We start from the raw sequence: 11,403 nt of genomic DNA, 5'->3' as shown, positions 1-11,403 counted from the left end.
AGTGTTTTTCGCAACTGACGCGATCGCATGAGTGATGCGGTCGCGTCGCTCACCCTTTCTCTTTTTTTTTATGCAGGTATGCAATTATGCAGTATGCAATGCGAGTGAATAATATTCAGGTTCAGTTGAAAAGAAAATAAAAATAAATAACACGAAATAAAACTGAAAAAAAAGAAACGACTATACCATGGTGGGTTGTCTCCCACCTAGCACTTTTAGTTAAAGTCCTTAAGTTGGACATTGGATGAGCTTCCTGTTATGGCGGCTTATGTTTAAATTCATCCAGAAATCTCCACCAATGCTTGGAATGCCAATGGCCTCCGGGGTCCCAAACTAGGCATGTAAAGCTTCTGAGCAGCTTCAAACAGATTCTCAGGTTCCCGGGGTGACGAATGTCAGAATAGATTCCAGGATTCCAAACTTTACTTTTAAATTTGCCTCCGTCTTTATCTATATTTTTCCATCCGGGCGGTTTAAAAAGTAGATTCTCACCATGGTGACCAAACATTTTCCGAGATCCATTCGATTGATCATGATGCCAATCCGTGCACTTCGAGTTGAAGCGTGGAACCTTATTGAACCTTGTGCACCAGCTCTGAGTACGAGCCATTTCCCTCTTACTCTTAAAGCCGCAGAGAGCTCTAAGCTGGCCATCTGTTTCAAGCAAACTATATTCAAGTGGAAAAGTAAAGATAAAGATTAAGGATTGTACCCACCTGAAGCTTGTATTGGGTGGTAATGGCCTTAGGATAGGTGTTTCCAGTGGTTCTATAAGTTCTACTCCCTTGTAATCTTCTATGAATTCCTCCAATTCTTTGCAAATTTCTTCAAATGCATCTGTGTCCTGATCAAAGTCTCCTATGTCTTCCTCATCACTTAAGTCATAAACTGGAGCTTGAGAGAAATCTACCTCCATATCTTCTTCGTATTCACTTGGATAAGGTTCTTCAATCTTAGAAAGTTCACTTGCGGATGCAAGTTCATTACTAGGAGAACTTGACTTGTGACTATCATCATCAAGGAAACTTGCTTCCTGGATTATTCCGTCTAGTTCTTCATAAAAAACTTGCCTTAGGGGTTGTGCATTATCCTCCTTAGCATCAATTGTAACGTCCTTGACAAAATTCTCCACGACTCTGGATTCCCATGGAAGCTCAGCGTCTCCTAAGTCTTCAACCAACTCTTCTTCATTTATAGTGACAGCTTCCTCTACTTGTTCCGGTACGAAGTCATGCTCTGTTCTGTCCACTGGAGTTTCTAATATCTCCTTCATGCTACGCTCTTCATTAGATTGTCCACATGGGGTTGTGGAAGGTCCTTGAATGTTCGAACGCCTAGAAGATAATTGACTTATTGCTTGCTCCAGTTGATGAAGGGTTGTTTGAAGTTGATCTACTGTTTTCTTGAGGCGAGACTGTGATTCTCGGGGTGATGGATTTGGACGTGGTACATGGGGAAGTGGTGGTGTTTGGGAGTAATTGGATTGGAATTGGGGTAAATAAGGATCATATGGTGGTGAATGGTGAAAAGGTGCTTGTGAGTGTGGCGGTTCAAAGCTACGTTGAGAGGGTGGTCTATAAGCACAGGGTGGGGCTTGATAGTTACAGGGTGGTCCACCATATCTATTAGCTTGGTATGCATTGTAGACTGGTCCTTGTCCATGATATCTTGGAGGGTGTTGTTGCCTAAAGGGTTGATCAAATCCTCTTGGCTCCATCCATCTTTGACTTCTCTGACCTTGATGCATATTCCTGTTATAGCTTTCACTCCTTTCAACAATATTAGAACCAAACTCAAAGCGAGAGGGGTGAAAATTCATAGTAGCTAATAGAAATAAAAGGCAAAAATAAAAATAAATAAACAAGCAAAAGAAAAATATTTACAATAACCAATAATAAGGCACACGTTTGCAATTTCCCGGCAACGGCGCCATTTTGAAGAACGGAAGATTGATGGTTTAGAAGTTATAGTAAACTCTCGTTGCAAGTATAGTTACTAAACCAAGCAATCAACCTTTCTTACAAATGTTTGGTTGTCACAAGTAACAAACCCCTTAAAAATTGATAACCGAAGTATTCAAACCTCGGGTCGTCTTCTCAAGGAACTGCAGGGAAGTATGTTCTTATTACTGGTTATGAAGATTGTAAATTGGGGTTTTGAAGATGAGGAACAATTAATCTAAATGGCAAGTAAAATAAATGAATAACTGTCAAATAAATTTTTGGCAAGGTATAAGAAATTGGAAGTCCTATCCTAGTTATCCTTATCAATGATGATGAAAATTGAATCTTAATTCCACTTAGTTAACCTTTACTTAAAGCAAAGGAAGGTCAAGTGACTAATTAGTTTGATCTTCAGATCCTAGTTACTTCCTAAGAAAAGATTGGGATTATTGAAGTTCAATTCAATTAGCAAAGATAACAATTATCAATCATGTTGAGTTTGATAACTCCTGAGTTATTAATTTCTTAACCATGATCGAAAAGACAAAAGTAAATCTATTCGAATAAAAATATCCTCAGATTGGAAGCAACAGCAACATAAATAAAAGAAAGCAATCATAAACTGAAATACCTCAAATAACATTAATTCAAAGAATAATCTGTAACATAGAAGAATTCATAAATTAAATTGAGAAAATAAATAAAAAGGAATATTGAACCTGATAAAAAGAGATAATCCTGAAAGCAAAAGAAATCCTAATTCTAAATCTTAAAAGAGAGAAGAGAGTACCTCTCCCTCAAAACTATATCTAATTCATGAAAAGTAACTAATTGGAGACTCCCCCTTGAATGGATGTATTCCCCCACTTCATAACCTCTGATATGTGCCTTCTGAACTTGGATTTGGGCCAAAAAGGGCTTCAGAAATGGCTAGGAGCGTTTTCTGTAATTTCTGGTGCGTGGCCTCTGTCATGCGTCCGCGTGGGTCATGCGGTCGCGCCATCTGGAGTTTTCCTTATCATGCGGTCGCTTCAGTCATGCGTCCGCGTCATATGCGTTTCGCTCAAGGCGCGCGATCGCGTCAATCACGCGGTCGTGTCGCTGCCATTTCGCGCTGGCATGCGGCCGCGTCGCCCATGCGATGGCGTCGCTGCCAGTTTCTTCAAAAACTCCATTTTATGCTTTCCTTCCATTTTTGTATGTTTCCTTTCCATCCTTTAAGTCATTCCTGCCTTAGAAGATCTGAAATTACTCAACACACGAATCACAGCATCGAATGGTAATAAAATGGGTAATTAAAATAATTATTTTTAAAGCATAAGAAACATGTTTTTCACATACATCACATAATAAGGAAGGGAAAGTAAAACCATGCAATTTATATGAATAAGTGAGTGAAGGATTGAATAAATCACTTAAATTGGGCACAAAATATATCATAAAATATGGGTTTATCAGCTCTATAGATAAATTCTTTGGAAAATTTCATTGTTTTGACTAAGTTTATTATATGTATCCTAAATGTAATGTTGTGATTGAGAAATCTTAAAAATTCCTTAGTTCATCCCCTTTCAAACAAACCAAATTCTCTTATGCAAAAAGGGTCAACTAGGCTCCAATAAACCATAATTTTCAAATCACAACCACTAAACTAAAACAACTACATATATACATACTATCAACTACAAATGCAAATCCAACTAAAAATATGAAATGTCTACTATCCAAGGTGAAAAATGCAATAAACTAAAATAAAAGTATCCAAAATAACAAATATATAAAATAATCCCAAAAGTGGGGAATAAAACAAAGTGCAAATGCTAAAGGTAACACAAAATAAAAGATAAATGTCCGAAATTGTTCACCTAAAATAGTAACTCCACTGACGGTGACGACGGTGACCTCCCCATACTTAGAATGAAGCATCGTCCTCGATGCTACTGCTCGGGCTCGAGGTGAAGGTCAACGGTCGCATCTGACTGGGGCTGAGGCAGTGGCTCCACGGAGGTCTACTACGCCTCTGGAGTAGCCTGGGTCTGTGTAGGTGCCTCTGGCAGCTGAGCCTGCCCCTCCTCTGCGAAAGAAGGATCGGCATCAGGGGCATCTCAGCGCCCAAGGATACAAGCATCTGATCCACTCGATCAAGGCATCGCATGATGCGGCACTCACTATGCTCCATAAATCAGAAAAGATGTTGTACCAATAGATATGTCGGCTGAGGTGCTGGTGGTGGTGGTGGTGCAATAGGTGCTGCTGGCACTGTAGACGGTTCTACTGCAGCTGAAGAAGATGAAGGTCCAGGTGTCACTGCTGCTGAAGCTCTAGCTCTAGATCGACGCCGGGATAGAGGCTTCTCATTCACCCAAGTCCCCCCACGGAATAAGGGTCTCCTTTCCGTAGACAGGGGGTGGGGACACGTCATCTGCTCTCCATGGAGCACCGGCTCGCTGAGCCATCTCAGTGACCAACGTCGGGAATGAGAGTGTGCAACGGACATGGGCTCACCACATAAATATCCTCATCAATCGGGGAAAGTACACCTTCTTCCCTTCTATAATACAGCTAATCAGGACGAGCATGTCCACTTGAATCTCAGTAAAATGTGTGGTCAGCATGACATAGTAGGCTAAGATCTGCTGCCATGTCCTGGCCTCCCTTGTCAGATGAACAAATAGCATCCCCTTGGGTCTCTTGTTATTAGAATCCATCTCCCAAGGGGTATCCGGGGTGGCAACTATACTCCGCAATGCATCATAGTCATATGTCATACAGTGTAACTCCACCTCAGCCTGCATAAAGGCATCTGTATCACTGGTCTTAGGCAGGCAGCGGAGTGCATCCTCAATATCAGCTTCTGTGATCAATATCTGTCCGCCTCTTAGTTGAACCGAGTTCAGGGTCGGTCTGAAGAAATTACAGTAGAACTCCTGAACCCATGACGTGTTCACCTGAGTCAGCTCCCTATCAACAAAAGAGAGGCCCATCCCCTCAATACGGGTCTCAATGGATCGCCTCAAATCGGCGGGAATGGCCAGCTTCTTCTCTATGTTGAGATTCTTTTGCCGATAGGTCGGAAGGCGGAGCTCACAGTACAGGTTAGGAAACCTGTCCCCATCAGCAGGAGATAGTAGCTTATCTGCCTTCTCATTCTCAGAAAGATGGTTTTTGGCATAATCGGAGAAGGGAGAGGCAGTGGAGGATTGAGATTGCTTCCTCTTTCTAGAGGTAACCTTTGCTTTCCCTCTATCAGACATCCTGAAAAACAGATATGACAGGATAAAAATGATTAAGCCAAGTAGAGGAATGGAAAGCAAGGATTGACATATTCATGAAGTGACTTAAAGAAAGGAATCCTTGGAATGCAAGCAACAAAAATCAGAAATCAATCAAAAATAAAAACCAAGAGATCATGCAATAAAAGTAGAATGCCTGTTTGTTAAGCAACAATAGTCATCAGGCCTCAAAGAATGTGTAAGGGCTAAAGTTAAAACTAAAAAAACAAGGCGAAAGAGTCTACTGAGTTAAAAGTTAGAAAAACGGTTAAGAATTAGTGGCATGACAAATATGGGACTTAACCAAGAGAAGCTCAATAAGTATAGAAAACAAGCATACTCACATTCATGAGGATGATGCAAGCCATTGATGATGAAATATGAATTTGTATAAAAGCATATAATAGGAAGACAAGTCATCATCAATGTCATGGTCACTAAGTTTGTAATAATTGGTGTTGAAAGATGTGAAACAAGCACTTGGTGTGACCAACAGGAAGTTGAAAAAAATTTTGAATTAAAAGGGTCACACTAGTGGAAGGTACCAATTATTACAAAAGAATGAACCCTATTCAAGAAAAATACAAGTTAAAATCAAATGGTGAGCTTAGCATTGGCTTCATTAGTCAAGTAAGTTGAAAATTATACCTTGACCAAGAAGTCATAAGGCATTTGACTGAACTTGAAACATGAAGACACACAAGAAGGTTCAACTTGACTAGTTAGGCAAGGTACTATTTGACGCAGAATTCCGACAAATAGTTCCTTGAACTAACCATTTTCAATGCGTATTAACGGGAATCAAATTAAAAATAGAAATGCCGACCAAATTAACCTAGGAGTTGAACTTGGTGTAAGTCAAGTAAATCTCAAATTCAAAAATGTCAAGTTCAATACCTAGTTTGCAAGTGTAAGAACGATACAATTTCTAGAAGTTTTGGCAGCATTCCGATAGTAAATCGGATGTTCCCGGATAGCAAACAGCAGTAATATCAGTGTCATATGAATCCAAAAAAGCATCAAACATGATATAAGCAGGGATTGGATATACAAGTAGGAGACATAATTGATGTCAGCAGGGCAGCAGTAAAACAGATCACATGAAACAGAAACAGCACAGCAGTGACAAGAATGCACAGAACATCATACCAACATCATTCAGCAAAGCAAATTACATTCAGCTATGTCGGATAATCATGAATGGAGCACTTATCAGGCCTAGAATCCTCTAACCACATGCATTTCTATCTAGCCTAAGCAAACAAAATTAAATGACTAATCTAAGTAAACAGAATTAATAGCAGAAAAGCAAAATAGAGCAGGAGGCAGGGAGACCTGGAGGGTAGCAGAAATAAAATTGGAAGAAGAGTGGTGAATGGAAGCAGTGCCACCCAAGGACGGCGGCAGCTTGGTGGCCCGCGGTGGCACTGGAAGGCTGACGACGAAACAGTGGGGCATGGCAAAGAGGTTTAGCTCCTCTCTATTGCAGCGATGAGAACTGAAGGAGGAAGTGGAAGAAAGTGGGTTGAGAAGACGGGGGTGGTGACTGAGAGAGGGCTGCCGGCGGCAATAGGGGAACCGCGGCAGTTGGTCTGGTTAGAGCCAAGAGAAGAACAGGACACAAAATATCAATGAAGCTTAGCTCCAATTAGATGAGCAGGACTTGTAGCTTTTTGCTTCTGAACAGTTTTGGCATCTCACTTTATCCTTTGAAGTTTAGAATGATTGGCATCCATAGGAACTCAGAATTCAGATAGTGTTATTGATTCTCCTATTTCAGTATGTTGATTCTTGAACACAGCTACTTTATGAGTCTTGGCCGTGGCCCTAAGCACTTTGTTTTCCAGTATTACCACCGGATACATAAATGCCACAGACACATAACTGGGTGAACCTTTTTCAGATTGTGACTCAGCTTTGCTAAAGTCCCCAATTAGAGGTGTCCAGAGCTCTTAAGCACACTCTTTTTGCTATGGATCACAACTTTAACCACTCAGTCCCAAGCTTTTCACTTGGACCTTCATGACACAAGCACATGGTTAGGGACAGCTTGATTTAGTCGCTTAGGCCTAGATTTTAATTCCTTGGACCCTCCTATCCATTAATGCTCAAAGCCTTAGATCCTTTTCACCCTCGCCTTTTGGTTTTAAGGGTTATTGGCTTTTTGCTCTTGCCTTTTGATTTAAAGAGCTTTTGGCTTTTTCTGCTTGCTTTTTTTTTTTCCTTTATTTTATTAATTTTTTTCGCAAAATTATTTTTTCTTTTTTTTTTGCAAGCTTCTTCTTTTTCATTGCTTTTTCTTGCTTCAAGAATCAAATTTATGATTTTTCAGATTATCAATAACATTTTTCTTTTTCATCATTCTTTCAAGAGCTAACAATTTTAACATTCATAAACAACAAGATCAAAAACATGCACTGTTCAAGCATTCATTCAGAAAACAAAAAGTATTGCCACCACATCAATATAATTAAACTAATTTCAAAAATAATTTCGAAATTCATGTACTTCTTGTTCTTTTGATTTTAGAAACATTTTTCATTTAAGAGAGTGATGGATTCATGGAATTATTCATAGCTTTAAGACATAGACACTAGACTCTAATGATCATGTAGTGAAGACACAAACATAGATAGAACATTAAACATGAAAATCGAAAACAGAAAAAAAAATAGACAAGGAGATTAAGGAATGAGTCCACCTTAGTGAGGGTGGTGTCTTCCTCCTCTTGAAGAACAAATGGTGCTTTTAGGCTTCTCTATGTCTCTTCCTTGCCTTTGTTGCTCCTCCCTCATAGCTCTTTGATCTTCTCTAATCTCATGGAGAATGATGGAGTGCTCTTGGGTTGAGATTAAAAGGGACCTCAGGGATCACCTTCTTCTTGGCCACAACTTCATAGAAGTGGTCTTGATGGACCTTTGAGATGAATCTCTCCATCTTCCATGACTCAGAGGTGGAAGTAATTGTCTTCCCTTTCCTCTTTTTAGAGGTTTCTCTAGCCTTAGGTGCCATAAATGGTTATGGAAAAATAAAAAGCAATGCTTTTACCACACCAAACTTAAAATGTTTGCTCGTCCCCGAGCAAAAGAAGAAAGAAAGAAAGAAGTAGAAGAAGGAGAAAGTGGAGGAGATGGAGGTGTGTGAATGGGTAGGTTTGGGAGGAGAATGGTTTGAATTTGAATGATGAGGTAGGTGGAGATCCTGTGGGGTCCAAAGATCCTGAGGGGCCAAGGATTTCTCATCCCTGCTCTATTTGGGCATGTGCATGCCTTAGAGTGCAATTCTGGCATTTAAACGCCAATCTGCTGCCCTGTTCTGGCATTTAAACGCCAGCTTTTCTTCCTGTTTTGGCGTTTAGACGCTAGCTTTTCTTCCTGTTCTGGCGTTTGAATGCCAGCTTTCCTTCCTGTTCTGGCGTTTAAACGCTAGTTCTCTGCCCTGTTCTGGCGTTTAAACGCCCAGAAAGGTGCCAGACTGGGCGTTTAAACGCCCATTTTGCTACCCTTACTGGCGTTTAAACGCCAGCAAGTTCTTCCTCCAGGATGTGCTATTTTTCGATCTTGCTTTATTTTTATGAGTGTCTTTGTGACTTCACATGATCATCAACCTAAAAGAAAACATGAAATGACATAGATAGAATAAAATTAGATAAAATAACATTGGGTTGCCTTCCAATAAGCGCTTCTTTAATGTCAATAGCTTGACAGTGAGCTCTCATGGAGTCTCACAGATGATCAGAGCATGGTTGAGATTTCTCAACACCAAACTTAGAGTTTGGCTGTGGCCTCCCAACACCAAACTTAGAGTTTGAATGTGGAGGCTCTGTTTGACTCTGTATTGAGAGAAGCTTGTCATGCTTACTCTTCATGGTTACAGAGGGAGAACCTTGAGTCTTTACTACAAGACATTCTTCATTCACATGAAGGATCAATTCCCCTCTGTCAACATCAATCACAGCTCTTGCTGTGGCTAGGAAAGGTCTCCCAAGGATGATGGATTCATCCTCATCCCTCATAGTGTCCAGGATTATGAAATCAGCAGGGATGTAAAGGCTTTCAACCTTTATCAATACGTCCTCTACCAATCCATAAGCCTCTTTCATAGATTTATCTACCATCTCTATGGAGAATTTAACAGCTTGTACCTCAAAGATTCCCAATCTCTCCATCACAGAGAGTGACATCATGTTTATCCCTGATCCCAGGTCACACAGAGCTTTCTCAAAGGTCATGGTACCTATGGTACAGGGTATTAGGAATTTACCAGGATCCTGTCTCTTTTGAGGCAAAGTTTGCTGAATCAATGTATTCACTTCATTGGTGAGCAAGAGAGGTTCAGCTTCCCAAGTCTCATTACCAAATAATTTGGCATTCAGCTTCATGATTGCTCCTAAGTATTGGGCAACTTGCCCTTCAACAATGTCTTCATCTTCTTCAGAAGATGAATAATCATCAGAGCTCATGAATGGTAAAAGGAAGTCTAATGGAATCTCTATGGTCTCTGTATGAGCCTCAGATTCCTTTGGTTCCTTATGAGGGTATTCCTTATTAAATGGTGGACGTTCCTTGAGGTCCTCCTCATTGGGATTTTCATCCTCTTCCTTCCCTATGGTTTCGGCCATATTTATCATATCAATGGCCTTGCACTCTCCTTTTGGATTTTCCTCTGTATTACTTGGGAGAGTGCTGGGAGGAGTTTCAGTAACCCTTTTACTCAGCTGGCTAACTTGTGCCTCCAAGTTTCTAATGGAGGACCTTGTTTCAGACATGAAACTGAGAGTGGCCTTAGATAGATCAGAGACTAGGTTTGCTAAGCTAGAAGGATTCTGCTCAGAATGCTCTGTCTGTTGCTGAGATGATGATGGAAAATGTTTGCTATTGCTAAACCTGTTTCTTCCACCATTGTTGTTATTGAAGCCTTGCTTCTGTGGATCCTTCCATGAAAAATTGGGGTGATTTCTCCATGAAGGATTATAGGTGTTGCCAAAGGCTTCACCCATGTAATTCACCTCTGCCATTGCAGGGTTCTCAGGATCATAAACTTCTTCTTCAGAAGTTGCTTCTTTAGTACTGTTGGATGCATTCTGCAATCCATTCAGACTCTGAGATATCATATTGACTTGTCGGGTCAATATTTTGTTCTGAGCCAGTATGGCATTCAGAGCATCAATTTCAAGAACTCCCTTCTTCTGAGGCGTCCCATTACTCACAGGATTCCTCTCAGAGGTGTACATGAATTAGTTATTTGCAACCATGTCAATGAGTTCTTGAGCTTCTGCAGGTATTTTCTTTAGGTGAATGGATCCACCTGTAGAATGGTCTAATGACATCTTAGAGAACTCATATAGACCATCATAGAATATATCCAAAATGGTCCACTCTGAAAGCATGTCAGAAGGACACTTTTTGGTCAGCTGCTTGTATCTTTCCCAAGCTTCATAGAGGGATTCACCATCTTTTTGTCTGAAGGTCTGAACATCCACTCTAAGCTTGCTCAGCTTTTGAGAAGGAAAGAACTTAGCCAAGAAGGCCATGACCAACTTATCCCAAGAGTCCAGGCTATCTTTAGGTTGTGAGTCCAACCATGTTCTAGCTCTGTCTCTTACAGCAAAAGAGAAAAGCATAAGCTTGTAGACTTCAGGATCTACTCCATTAATCTTAACAGTATCACAGATCTGCAAGAACTCAGTTAAAAACTGATAGGGATCTTCTAATGGAAGTCCATGAAACTTGCAATTCTGTTACATTAGAGAAACTAATTGAGGCTTTAGCTCAAAATTGTTTGCTCCAATGGCAGGGATTGAGATGCTTCTTCCATGGAAGTTGGATTTAGGTGCAGTAAAGTCACCAAGCATCTTCCTTGTATTTTTATTGGGTTCGGCCATAGTTGTTTCTTGGGTTGCCTCCTTTTCGAAAATTTCAGTGAGGTCCTCTTCAGAGTTTTGTGCTTTAGCTGCTCTTAGCTTCCTCTTCAGAGTCCTTTCAGGTTCAGGATCAGCTTCAACAAGTATGCCTTTATCTTTGTTCCTGCTCATATGAAAGAGAAGAAAGCAAAGAAAATATGGAATCCTCTATGTCACAGTATAGAGATTCCTTTAGGTGTCAGAGGAAAATAGGAATAGAAGAAGGAGGTAAGTAAGGAAGAATTCGAAAACACAAAAAAGGAGTGAGTCCGAATTGACAATGGAG

At 40.4% G+C, this 11,403-nt stretch overlaps 1 non-coding gene across 1 annotated transcript; it reads left to right on the top strand.

Annotated features, from left to right (window-relative positions):
* The first annotated feature begins 10,598 nt into the window (after window positions 1-10,598).
* On the top strand, window positions 10,599-10,706 carry LOC112753139 (small nucleolar RNA R71). The gene has a single exon (XR_003177536.1). It is a non-coding gene; the product is annotated as a small nucleolar RNA R71 (small nucleolar RNA).
* The last annotated feature ends 697 nt before the right edge of the window (window positions 10,707-11,403 follow it).

The sequence above is a fragment of the Arachis hypogaea genome, chromosome 15, assembly GCF_003086295.3.
Source record: "Arachis hypogaea cultivar Tifrunner chromosome 15, arahy.Tifrunner.gnm2.J5K5, whole genome shotgun sequence".
Lineage (NCBI taxonomy): Eukaryota > Viridiplantae > Streptophyta > Magnoliopsida > Fabales > Fabaceae > Arachis > Arachis hypogaea.
This window is presented reverse-complemented; position numbering and strand designations above follow the sequence as displayed.